The 13,841-nt window shown below is 45.3% G+C and overlaps 2 long non-coding RNA genes across 7 annotated transcripts in view; one reads left to right on the top strand and one right to left on the bottom strand.

Annotated features, from left to right (window-relative positions):
- LOC146059986 (uncharacterized) overlaps nucleotides 1–2,807 on the bottom strand; it is a 48,078-nt gene extending 45,271 nt beyond the window's left edge. For 2 of the 4 annotated variants that reach the window (XR_014470348.1, XR_014470351.1), the window contains exons 1-3: nucleotides 2,620–2,806; nucleotides 2,056–2,240; nucleotides 1,730–1,791 (exon numbers count right to left, since the gene is read on the bottom strand). This is a non-coding gene — a long non-coding RNA (uncharacterized LOC146059986). Of the gene's footprint in view, nucleotides 1–1,729; nucleotides 1,792–2,055; nucleotides 2,241–2,619 lie in introns of all 4 variants that reach the window. The other 2 variants (XR_014470349.1, XR_014470350.1) reach the window with 2 other exon arrangements.
- Nucleotides 1–13,841, top strand: part of LOC146059985 (uncharacterized) — a 115,422-nt gene that overhangs the window by 2,826 nt on the left and 98,755 nt on the right. Inside the window, exon 1 of one of the 3 annotated variants that reach the window (XR_014470344.1) lies at nucleotides 3,288–3,517. The exons of the other annotated variants lie outside the window; for them this stretch is intronic. This is a non-coding gene — a long non-coding RNA (uncharacterized LOC146059985). Of the gene's footprint in view, nucleotides 1–3,287; nucleotides 3,518–13,841 lie in introns of those variants that run through there. 3 annotated transcript variants of the gene reach the window in all.

The following is a 13,841-nucleotide window of genomic DNA, read 5'->3' as shown; positions in this document are numbered from 1 at the left end:
GCCTATGATGTTCACAGCCGGGCCAATGCACATGTGAATTCAGACCTAGTCGAATGGGCCCTATGTGTCTGCACTGACTGTGTCTCAGTACTTAGTGAGTTATATTTCCAATACGGTATCTGTTCAGCAGACAAAACCTATGCTCCAGGGGGATAGAAGGTGTGGGTAATGGGCAGGAGCAGGGCTCAACATGCTGCAGACTTTGGCCACTGAGCTGGAGGCAGTGAAGAGCAGTGAAAAGGAATCTAAAAAGATCTCTTTACCGCACTAGTATATATATAAAATGTGGGTGTGTATGTGTATATATATGTGGGTGTGTGTGTGTGTGTGTGTATATATATATATATATATATATATATATACACGCAGTACATAGTGGCGTAACTACTGGAGCCAACAGAAGCATTGGCCACCAGGTGTTAGCCCTTAGGGGCATAATAGAGGAGTGGACACTTGGCCACAGAAGATGCATTGCTGAATTAGGAGGCACATTAGTGACCGGCTCCTGGGACACTTCTGTAACCACTGCAGCAGCGGCAGAAGTTACACAATCCATCTATAAGCGCTATTTAACTTCTGTAGTGAGCGGTAGTGCACCTGCTGCTGCTGCAGTTGTCCCGGAAGAGTTCCAGAAGCCAGTCACTTGTGAGTCTACTAATAACTGCAGCTTCGCTTGTCCTGTCTCTGCCGGGTATCCACTTGTGCTGGGCCCGGCTCTCAGTGCCAATGCTGGATCCCCGCCAGGCATCTATGTGTGGTATACATTATGCCTAGCTCTTCTTCTTCTGCCGCTGTGGGATCTCAGCTGGGCAACCACATGGGGTGTCTTGGCATTTCTCCCTGCCAAGGCTGGATCCCCGCCACACACCACACACACCACCACTTGAACCCTGCGCCCATTAAAGTAAGTACTGTAGCCTATCAATTACGTGCTGTCATTGTCACCGTCCATGTCCATGCTGTCTCTCTCCCCCGCCCGCACCCCTGCTGTCACTCTCCCCATCCATGTCCCAGTTGTCACTCTCCAGGCTTACATCCCTGCTGTCACTCTTTCTGTACATGTCCCTCCTTTCAATTTCCCTGTCCCTCCTTCTGTCCCTCTTCCTGTCCCTCAGTCAGTATTACACACACACATGCTATATGTAGTATCTGGGAGCCACCAGGGCTGTCTGCATTACCTGGGGGTCACCAATGCTCAGTGTGTGTGTGTGTGTGTGTGGGGGGGGGGGGGGCACTACCACCTATGTCGCCTCCGGGCACCTGGAATGAACTTACGCCACTGCCAGAGATAGTCCAGCCGGAGACAGCCTACAGGATGGCCCACAGATAGCTGTAACGCCCCTGCAATAACCTCATAGCCAGCCTAACACCTCTCCCGGCTAAAGAAAGCATTGTGTGTAACATTCACCTCATCCAGGCAGCAATAAGCAGTACCTACACTGGCATTTGGGGAGAGACTCTAGTAGTTAATACTGCACACAATACCCAAGTCGTCCTTAACTACAAGTTAGGAGGAAGGGAGTAGTGGCTGCTGAATCAGCCCCAAAGCTGCATATTACAGAAGTGGACTGACACTTATAGAGACACTTGTGGCAATTATACTGCTAAGGAAAATTGCTTATATCATTCTACTCAGGATATTCCAAAAAGATTGCTAGCTTCTGTCATCTATGATCAGATTATTTGACGTTCAAGTTAAAAGTCAGCAGCAATATTACGCAAGACTTACCTTATGTATTCTCTTGACTTTGGATTACAAATACACAGAGAGTTGACCTTGCAGCGTGGGACCTATAAAAGAAAGAATATTTGTTATAAATAAGCGCTTAAAGAACAGGTGACTGCAGTCATAATAGGGTTAACCCAAGACTATTGTAGACATAAACAATTATTGCGCAATGATAATCTAGTACTGGTAAAATGCTATAATATAACCTGTTTTGATATTGTAACGGTTTGTTATACATTGCAGGTGAATGGATAGTTGCTTATTTGTTTGTTGCAGAATAGTACAACTTATGCTCTAAGTAATATTGTTATACATCAATATCTCACCAATGTTACGTGGGAAGAATCTCTGATGTTTGTATATATATATTGATATTTTGTGCATAATAGTATCCTTGATTTCCATCAGTTCCTTTAAGAAAAACGGAGTTCCAACTTAATAAAATTACTCTTTTATTTTTCCCCCGTGAGTTATTGTGGTGAGCTGTTGATAATTGCTGTTGCAAGATAACCTGTAAGGATAAAGATACTTATCTGTGAGGGTATCACACGTGTGTGGGCACCTTTAGCCCTTTGTATCCCTCTCCTTGTTTGTAAGACGTGACAAATAATAAGACTTAAGGCCCCCATACACTGTGCGATTTTTGGCCGATTTCATCCGATTTCGGCACTTTGGGCCGATAAATCGGGTGAAATCGGCCCCAAATCGCATGTTTGTGACATCTGATCCAATCTGATGCGCGTTCCCGTGCTCATCAGATTGGATCAGGTGGTCGGACCTGCAGAACATAAGATATATCGGAATCTGAGCCATCATGGGCACATCGTGGGTGCTTTTTAGCACGCACGATGTTTCAGATCCGATGTATCTATATGTTAAACTCCGGGTACCTCCTGTGCGCGGCCATCCTCCAACCCCCAGTCAGAAGCAGCAGCAGCCGGAGCACGTCACAGGAGCGACAGGAGAGGATTGCAGAGGGCAGAGGGCGGCAGTGACACTCTTCTCTGCTTCAATCTGGATGACAGATTCTCTCCCCTGCTGCTGAATGTAGAGCCCGGACCCCCCCTCCCCTGCTGCTGAATGTCAGTACGGGCTGAGTAGAGCCCGGACCCCCCCTCCCCTGCTGCTGAATGTCAGTACGGGCTGTGTAGAGCCCGGACCCCCCCCCCCCCCCGCTGCTGAATGTCAGTACGGGCTGTGTAGAGCCCGGACCCCCCTCCCCTGCTGCTAAATGTCAGTACGGACTGTGTAGAGCCCGGACCCCCCCCCCTGCTGCTGAATGTCAGTATGGGCTGTGTAGAGCCCGGACCCCCCCCTCCCCTGCTGCTGAATGTCAGTACAGGCTGTGTAGAGCCCGGACCCCCCCTCCCCTGCTGCTGAATGTCAGAACGGGCTTTGTAGAGCCCGGACCCCCCCTCCCCTGCTGCTGAATGTCAGTACGGGCTGTGTAGAGCCCGAACCCCCCCCCCCCCCTCCCCTGCTGCTGAATGTCAGTACGGGCTGTGTTGAGCCCGGACCCCCCCCTCCCCTGCTGCTGAATGTCAGTACGGGCTGTGTAGAGCCCGGACCCCCCCTCCCCTGCTGCTGAATGTCAGTACGGGCTGTGTAGAGCCCGGACCCCCCCTCTCCTGCTGCTGAATGTCAGTACGTTCAGTAGAGCCCATACCCCCACCTCCCCCTCTCCCCAGCTGCTGAATTCAGACAGTGACCGTAAAGATCATGTAACGGGGTTATGGCTTCTTAGCAGCAATGTACAAACACCATTTATTTTCTAAATTGCATTTACTGGTAAGATAACTGAATGTGTGTGTCCTTCCTTGTCTGTCCACCTCCACACTTGTTATAAAATGCGCTGACATCAAGCTATTATATCAGCATAAATGCAAACAGCTAATTACTGTCATTGGTGGTGACTCAATAGTGATGAAAATGTATAAATGATGGAAGACTGGACTAACATTTGAACTGATTAAACCCTTCACTGATGGGTTAGATGAGTCCCAGTGCTCCCCTCCCCTCTGGTGACCCCCCCAGCCCCTCCGCTCCAGCGGTCTTCAGCGGAGCTCCCCTGCCGCTGCCAATCATAGCAGCACACTGACCGGTAGCAGGCGGCAGGCTCGGGGATGTTCGGTGAGGCTCGGGAGGAATCGGACCCTAAACACCCGAGCGATCCCGAGTCCCCCGAGCTATGCCGAACATCCCCGAGCCTGCCGCCATCTCTCCCGAAGTAATGGCGGCGGCAGGTGAGGGAGGGCACAACAGTGGAGATGGGGAGGGAGCGGCCTAGTGGGGGTCGCTGCTGAGGTGATGCGCTAGTGGTGCACACCTGCAGGCACCACTGGCGCACAACTGTAGATTTGCGGCATGCCTGGAAATTTTCCGGGACTGCACGCTGCGGCACTGCAGCTTGGCCCGGAAAATTTCCGGGACTGCCACTGAAGGGGTTAAAATGCAGAAACTTTTCATTGAATCTTCAAGAAATAAAATATATTAAAAACCCAATGCGAGAAAATAAAACATTGTGTCACCCTGAAGTGTAATGTGGCACAGCAAAACTTTGAGGTCCATTTACTTAGGTGCTCCTGCATGCTGCGATAATTGCATGTGTTTTGGACTACATTGCATCGTATCACATACTATTTGCGATGCAATGTGATCCGAAGCACATGTGCAGCACATACATTTGAACTGTGCTTTATATAGTGTGTGTGTGTATATATATATATATATATATATATATATATATATATATATATAGACAAAGAAGAAATCCGGCACTCCACAGGTGTATAAAAGCAATACTTGCTCCGGTGCCTTCCCAGGTCGCAGACCAATCGTAGTGTAAATGGCAAAGAGGCGTCACTCGGAGACTGGATACCAATTCAAAACTTTATTGTGTGGTGACCGACACCAGTGTTTCGAGCAAACTGCTCGTCCTCAGGGTACAACTCACAGAATACAAATTACAGCGTTATATACCCTACAAAAATGATAAAGATTTGCATGGTTTAAATAAATTGCAGATCATGCCATCATATAAGCGGGGCAAAAATCTGAGCGATCTTGTAGTTAAATTGGATGTGAGCGGACTCACCAAAAAATCTGCACCCACACATTTTTTGACCCGACCGGCGGGCTGCTATAAATGTCTGGGATGCACTACTTGTGGTTCTTTATTGGCAGGTAAATTTATCAACCATCCACACACGGGCCGCAGTATCCCCATCAAATTTGCGGTCACGTGCTCCACTAAATTCGTGGTCTACGTTCTGTCTTGTCCATGTGGGCTTTACTACGTGGGCAAGACAGAATGCCAGTTTAAGACCAGGATGGCTAATCACCGTCATGCTATTAGGCAAGCTCTCGCATCTGGTAATAGTGATCAACCATTTGCTCGGCACTGTGTGCAATTGGGCCACAGTGTAGCGAGTGTGAGGTCAAAAATAATCGATCACATTCCTATTCATTATAGAGGTGGCAACAGAGGAAAAAAACTCCTCCAGGCTGAAGCCCGATGGATCCATGTGTTGGATACCATCGCGCCTAGGGGTTAAATGAACAACATGGGTTACAGAGCTTTTTGTAAGGGTGTTCTATGTTTTTCTTAGCGGCCATGTTACTAGCACAACCCGGTCTGTATACCTGTAATCCATGTTGTATATTATTTAATGTCTGCAATCTATTTTGCTTCATCTATTAAAGGTGCATAGTGTTACTGCTCCCATAGAGGACTAGGCAGTTGTTAAAGCGTAGGTCAGTTTGATGAATTAACAATATAATTAGTATACTATTTATGGTATTTCCCTTTTATGGGATCATGTTATTACAAATTTGTCCATAAATCACTATAAATGACTCAGACCTACTATGGGTTACTTTTTTAATATGTCCGTCTTGTGTGTCTTTTTGTGATATTTTTGTTTTTTGTATATTAATATTGTAAACATTGCAAATCTTACACTGTTATATTCATGCCATTTTGTGAAGGCATCTTTAACACATTTTTTGCACATTTTTATTGTGCTCTTAAGGTTATACCTGGACGGGAGAGCTCCTGCGTGTCACAGACGCGGAAGCCGGGTGTACTCCTGTTGCCGACGTGCGTTCCAGGAGAGGTGACGCGTGCAGATGATGTCACCGGGAAGCACGCAGCGGCTAAGGAGGGATCCGTCCACACGCCTCACACGCTGAGGGCACACCTGATCCAGGTAAGTATAATCATGCATCGGTGGGCGCGGGAATTTTTGTAGGGTATATAACGCTGTAATTTGTATTCTGTGAGTTGTACCCTGAGGACGAGCAGTTTAGCTCGAAACACTGGAGTCGGTCACCACACAATAAAGTTTTGAATTGGTATCCAGTCTCCGAGTGACGCCTCTTTGCCATTTACACTATATATATATATATATATATATATATATATATATATATATACAGTCAGGGGGTCATAGCAAATGACCGGGCCGGCACTCAGGAGGTTAACAACCAGTAAAGAACGACACTACACCATTGCAGATGTGGTCAACGTTTCTGAGGCGATTTATTGCCTCTTTCGTCAGGACATACAGTGTATACAAAAGAAATCACACATTTTATAGCTTACCCGATACCCAGTCACCTCCCATGTGCGTCCACGCCGCTCACGGCGGTTGTCCCGCTGACGTCATAACAGTGCTGCACGCTTCAGTCAGTCAGCAGACTGCCCCGGGGGCGTGACGACGCCTACAACAGTTGCTATAGTAACCACCTAATGAAAAGAACGGATATATACATAAGAAAAAGAACATGAGAACAGCTACATTAAATCAGCAAACAGTAGCAATCAATTAAATAGGCAGCTGATTAGCGGTGAAGCAGCATGTATACAAAAAAAGGTTATGCATAGACATACATATATTAGAAGGCTCGTAACTTTATAAAAAGCATTTGAGAGACAGAAGCTCATTCATTCCCCCCGGGTAGACAGTTTGGAGCCTATCTATCCACTGTGCTTCCCGTTGTAACAAAATTTTATTGCGATCACCTCCCCGTATGGAGGGGGGTATCCAATCTATTATTTTACACCTCAGGGAAGCGATAGAATGGTTAAACTCTCTGCAGTGCCTAGCCACAGGTTGGTCACTAGAGGAGCCTTCCAGGGCTTTTCTAATGTTGGATCTGTGGAGGGCAAATCTTTCTTTAAAGGGGCGGATAGTTTTCCCCACATACAGTTTGCCACATGGGCATTTTAAATAATATACAACGAAGGAAGTGGTACAGGTCATGGGGTACCGGATCATATATTTTTTGCCAGAGTGGGGGTGTGTAAACGTGTCTCCTACCTCCAACGCATGACAGGTGGTACAGCCTAGACAACGAAAGTTGCCTGGCTTACGAGAGAGGAAGTGGGCAGGAGTTTTGGTGGTTTTGAAATTGGAAATATCATTATGTACCAACCATTGTTTTAAATTTTTACCCCTGCGATATGCAGGCATAATTCTTTTATCTTTAAAGATTTTTAAAGTAGAATCTTCACTGACTAAAGGCCAGATAGATTTGGCTTTTTTAACCAATTCATCCGAGTTAGTAGTAAAATTAACGGGGAAAATGATTTTATTTTCCTGTCTGTTAGGGCCACAGTTGGTGCTAGTGCTTGTAAGGGACAAGCAGTGTATTTTATCTCGAGCCTGTAAGAGACTTTCTTTGCTATAGCCTCTTTGCAAGAATTTTACCATCAGGGAATCCATTTCAATCTCTGCTACTTCGGGGTCAGTGCAAATACGCCAGATTCTCAAAAACTGAGAATAGGGCAATCCCTTTTTAAGTGCAGGAGGATGGTGACTACCTGCTTGTAATAAGGTATTTCTCTCTACTTGTTTGTGATACAGAGCAGTTTTAATGGATAAATTATCAACACTAATGAGTACATCTAAAAAGTGCACTTGAGTGTCGCTGAGTTCAAAGGTGAATTTCGTATCCATGTCCTTTTGATTCAAAGTGGAAAGGAAGCTTTCTAGTGATTCCCGGTCTCCAGACCATACTATACAAATATCGTCGATGTAACGACAAAACAGCTTAAGATGTTTAACGATGTTGGGGTCAGAGAAAAACACGGTTTTTTCAACACTGAACATGTAAGCATTTGCGTAGCTCGGAGCTACACATGAACCCATCGCACACCCCCGCTTCTGTGTGTAAATCTCCCCATTGAAGAGGAAATAGTTGCGGGTGAGCGTGAGTTCCAACAGGGACATGTATAACTTAATATCTGGTCCTTTGTACTCAGGGTTGTTAGGGGTAGATTTATTAAGCTCGGTGAAGTGATAAACTGACTGGTTTTTATCACTGGCCAATCAGCTCCTACCTGTGAAACTACTGGCTTGGTTTGAAAAATGACAGGTAAGAGCTGATTTGCCGGTGATAAAAACCAGACAGTTTATCACTTCACCGAGCTTAATAAATCTACCCCTTAGAGAGAAGTTCGAATGTGGCAGCCAGGCCTCTCTGATGGGGTATGGTCGTATATAAGCTAACCACATCTATAGTGGCTAGCATGATGGTACCTTCAAACGGGGAGATCGCTTTCAATTTCTCCAACAGGGAGCCCGTATCTTTTAGGAAGGTCGGTTGAATTTGTATCACTGGCTGCAGATAAAAGTCCAAGAACTGTGACACAACATAGTAGAGAGAGTCATTTGCGGCGATGATAGGTCGCCCTGGTGGGTTAAGGGGATCTTTGTGCAGCTTCGGGATTAAATAAAACACAGGTAACCTCGGGAAGGCAGATGTCAACGCGTCATGGGTTTTCTTAGAGATGAGATTCTCATTGCTGGCTTTGGTCAAAATCTCATCTAATTCGGATTTGAAGCGTGGAGTGGGGTCTTTGCTCAGTTTTTCATATACCAGAGGGTCCTCCAATTGCTTGTAGGCTTCCTCGGTGTAGTCCTTCAGATTTTGGACTACTATGCCCCCACCCTTGTCGGCAGGGCGGATAGTAATACTTTGATCTTTGCTTAGATCTTTAAGAGCTTTATACTCCAACCGAGACAGATTCAAATGGCCTGTGTATTTATTGTCCATGACAGAAATGTGCCGATCCATTACTTTCGCAAAGTGTTTGATAGAGGGATTCGATGATGTGGGGTCAAACATCGATTTAGCCCGGATAGGGCAATCATCGGCTAAGGTGGTACTGTTGGCAAAATGTTCTTTTATTCTTAGTTGTCGACAGAACTTATAAATGTCGACTTTGTCATTGAAGGAATTGTTGACATTGGTAGGTACAAACGTAAGACCTCTATTCAAGACAGATAGCTCATGTACAGAGAGCTGTCTATCTGAGAGGTTAAATACCAGATTTACTGGGTTGTCTTGTTTCTTCCTCTGCCTTTCGTTTTGGCCCGCACGTCTGGTGCAGGGACGGGGATGCCGACTTTCTGGGCTCTGGTGGCTACCCCAGCGGGGGGTTTTTTGGAAGGACCTGGTCTCATTTCACCTCTATAATCATTATCGCTAGCACTAGAGGCTGCTCCGCTAGAGGTATCTGTTTCAAAATAGTTTTTTCTGAATTTACGGGCTCTCTGTTGCCGTGCCATATGTACATTTTTGTTGTTAACCCAGCTATATACTCTCTGCTCAGCATAGTCCTTAGTTACCGTTTCTAGTTTGGATCTTTTAAATTTGACCAATTCAGTCTTGTAGCGATCCATTTGGTCTTTAATTTTCTCCAACCAATTTGTACTAGAATCGGTCTGCAACGTGGGGACATGTACACTCTCAAATGCCGTTATTTGCTGTGTAAGTAGATCCTTTTCTCTCCTGGATTCTGCCACTACCAGGAGAAGTAAATCAAAGGAGCACTTATTGAGCACACCTGCCCACTTACGGCAGAACTCAGGGTTATACCGCCCAATAGTGGGGATGTTTCGAACCCTGAAACCCCTTGGTATCATCTTGCTCCGATAATAATCTGACAGGGTCACGGCATGTAGGTGAAAGTCCAATTCTCGTTTCTTGAGTTTTAATAGCTGGTTAAACAGGTGATCTGGTAATTCACTTCCCGCAGCAGTTGCCAAATTTTCTTTGCAGAGGATATCATCTGCCTCCGCCTCTGAGATATTCACAATCTCTCCTCTTTGGAGAGAGATGTTGCTGAAGCCCAAAACTTCTGATGTAATAGAATCCGGTGCGGGCTCCATCCTTGGAAGACCCGATGTAGAGAGGGTTAACCCACACCCACAGGATAGTGAAGTGAACAAAGAAAGTGGGAGAAATTCCGTGTCCAATACACAGACACTGAACGACGGTGGATGCCAAACTTGCTATAGTATATTTGATCCGGTGCCTTGACAAATATAGAAATGTATTTGTGCTGTGTGCCCGGCACTCTGGGATAGACGACAGCAACTCCCGGTGTCCTTGCCTCAGTGAAATAAATGCAGTCAGGGGGTCATAGCAAATGACCGGGCCGGCACTCAGGAGGTTAACAACCAGTAAAGAACGACACTACACCATTGCAGATGTGGTCAACGTTTCTGAGGCGATTTATTGCCTCTTTCGTCAGGACATACAGTGTATACAAAAGAAATCACACATTTTATAGCTTACCCGATACCCAGTCACCTCCCATGTGCGTCCACGCCGCTCACGGCGGTTGTCCCGCTGACGTCATAACAGTGCTGCACGCTTCAGTCAGTCAGCAGACTGCCCCGGGGGCGTGACGACGCCTACAACAGTTGCTATAGTAACCACCTAATGAAAAGAACGGATATATACATAAGAAAAAGTACATGAGAACAGCTACATTAAATCAGCAAACAGTAGCAATCAATTAAATAGGCAGCTGATTAGCGGTGAAGCAGCATGTATACAAAAAAAGGTTATGCATAGACATACATATATTAGAAGGCTCGTAACTTTATAAAAAGCATTTGAGAGACAGAAGCTCATTCATTCCCCCCGGGTAGACAGTTTGGAGCCTATCTATCCACTGTGCTTCCCGTTGTAACAAAATTTTATTGCGATCACCTCCCCGTATGGAGGGGGGTATCCAATCTATTATTTTACACCTCAGGGAAGCGATAGAATGGTTAAACTCTCTGCAGTGCCTAGCCACAGGTTGGTCACTAGAGGAGCCTTCCAGGGCTTTTCTAATGTTGGATCTGTGGAGGGCAAATCTTTCTTTAAAGGGGCGGATAGTTTTCCCCACATACAGTTTGCCACATGGGCATTTTAAATAATATACAACGAAGGAAGTGGTACAGGTCATGGGGTACCGGATCATATATTTTTTGCCAGAGTGGGGGTGTGTAAACGTGTCTCCTACCTCCAACGCATGACAGGTGGTACAGCCTAGACAACGAAAGTTGCCTGGCTTACGAGAGAGGAAGTGGGCAGGAGTTTTGGTGGTTTTGAAATTGGAAATATCATTATGTACCAACCATTGTTTTAAATTTTTACCCCTGCGATATGCAGGCATAATTCTTTTATCTTTAAAGATTTTTAAAGTAGAATCTTCACTGACTAAAGGCCAGATAGATTTGGCTTTTTTAACCAATTCATCCGAGTTAGTAGTAAAATTAACGGGGAAAATGATTTTATTTTCCTGTCTGTTAGGGCCACAGTTGGTGCTAGTGCTTGTAAGGGACAAGCAGTGTATTTTATCTCGAGCCTGTAAGAGACTTTCTTTGCTATAGCCTCTTTGCAAGAATTTTACCATCAGGGAATCCATTTCAATCTCTGCTACTTCGGGGTCAGTGCAAATACGCCAGATTCTCAAAAACTGAGAATAGGGCAATCCCTTTTTAAGTGCAGGAGGATGGTGACTACCTGCTTGTAATAAGGTATTTCTCTCTACTTGTTTGTGATACAGAGCAGTTTTAATGGATAAATTATCAACACTAATGAGTACATCTAAAAAGTGCACTTGAGTGTCGCTGAGTTCAAAGGTGAATTTCGTATCCATGTCCTTTTGATTCAAAGTGGAAAGGAAGCTTTCTAGTGATTCCCGGTCTCCAGACCATACTATACAAATATCGTCGATGTAACGACAAAACAGCTTAAGATGTTTAACGATGTTGGGGTCAGAGAAAAACACGGTTTTTTCAACACTGAACATGTAAGCATTTGCGTAGCTCGGAGCTACACATGAACCCATCGCACACCCCCGCTTCTGTGTGTAAATCTCCCCATTGAAGAGGAAATAGTTGCGGGTGAGCGTGAGTTCCAACAGGGACATGTATAACTTAATATCTGGTCCTTTGTACTCAGGGTTGTTAGAGAGAAGTTCGAATGTGGCAGCCAGGCCTCTCTGATGGGGTATGGTCGTATATAAGCTAACCACATCTATAGTGGCTAGCATGATGGTACCTTCAAACGGGGAGATCGCTTTCAATTTCTCCAACAGGGAGCCCGTATCTTTTAGGAAGGTCGGTTGAATTTGTATCACTGGCTGCAGATAAAAGTCCAAGAACTGTGACACAACATAGTAGAGAGAGTCATTTGCGGCGATGATAGGTCGCCCTGGTGGGTTAAGGGGATCTTTGTGCAGCTTCGGGATTAAATAAAACACAGGTAACCTCGGGAAGGCAGATGTCAACGCGTCATGGGTTTTCTTAGAGATGAGATTCTCATTGCTGGCTTTGGTCAAAATCTCATCTAATTCGGATTTGAAGCGTGGAGTGGGGTCTTTGCTCAGTTTTTCATATACCAGAGGGTCCTCCAATTGCTTGTAGGCTTCCTCGGTGTAGTCCTTCAGATTTTGGACTACTATGCCCCCACCCTTGTCGGCAGGGCGGATAGTAATACTTTGATCTTTGCTTAGATCTTTAAGAGCTTTATACTCCAACCGAGACAGATTCAAATGGCCTGTGTATTTATTGTCCATGACAGAAATGTGCCGATCCATTACTTTCGCAAAGTGTTTGATAGAGGGATTCGATGATGTGGGGTCAAACATCGATTTAGCCCGGATAGGGCAATCATCGGCTAAGGTGGTACTGTTGGCAAAATGTTCTTTTATTCTTAGTTGTCGACAGAACTTATAAATGTCGACTTTGTCATTGAAGGAATTGTTGACATTGGTAGGTACAAACGTAAGACCTCTATTCAAGACAGATAGCTCATGTACAGAGAGCTATACCAAGGGGTTTCAGGGTTCGAAACATCCCCACTATTGGGCGGTATAACCCTGAGTTCTGCCGTAAGTGGGCAGGTGTGCTCAATAAGTGCTCCTTTGATTTACTTCTCCTGGTAGTGGCAGAATCCAGGAGAGAAAAGGATCTACTTACACAGCAAATAACGGCATTTGAGAGTGTACATGTCCCCACGTTGCAGACCGATTCTAGTACAAATTGGTTGGAGAAAATTAAAGACCAAATGGATCGCTACAAGACTGAATTGGTCAAATTTAAAAGATCCAAACTAGAAACGGTAACTAAGGACTATGCTGAGCAGAGAGTATATAGCTGGGTTAACAACAAAAATGTACATATGGCACGGCAACAGAGAGCCCGTAAATTCAGAAAAAACTATTTTGAAACAGATACCTCTAGCGGAGCAGCCTCTAGTGCTAGCGATAATGATTATAGAGGTGAAATGAGACCAGGTCCTTCCAAAAAACCCCCCGCTGGGGTAGCCACCAGAGCCCAGAAAGTCGGCATCCCCGTCCCTGCACCAGACGTGCGGGCCAAAACGAAAGGCAGAGGAAGAAACAAGACAACCCAGTAAATCTGGTATTTAACCTCGCAGATAGACAGCTCTCTGTACATGAGCTATCTGTCTTGAATAGAGGTCTTACGTTTGTACCTACCAATGTCAACAATTCCTTCAATGACAAAGTCGACATTTATAAGTTCTGTCGACAACTAAGAATAAAAGAACATTTTGCCAACAGTACCACCTTAGCCGATGATTGCCCTATCCGGGCTAAATCGATGTTTGACCCCACATCATCGAATCCCTCTATCAAACACTTTGCGAAAGTAATGGATCGGCACATTTCTGTCATGGACAATAAATACACAGGCCATTTGAATCTGTCTCGGTTGGAGTATAAAGCTCTTAAAGATCTAAGCAAAGATCAAAGTATTACTATCCGCCCTGCCGACAAGGGTGGGGGCATAGTAGTCCAAAA

Source organism: Crinia signifera, chromosome 2 (assembly GCF_055691185.1).
Source record: "Crinia signifera chromosome 2, ASM5569118v1, whole genome shotgun sequence".
Classification (NCBI taxonomy): domain Eukaryota; kingdom Metazoa; phylum Chordata; class Amphibia; order Anura; family Myobatrachidae; genus Crinia; species Crinia signifera.
Note: the sequence above shows the minus strand (reverse complement) of the source record. Positions and strands in the feature narration are given on the sequence as shown.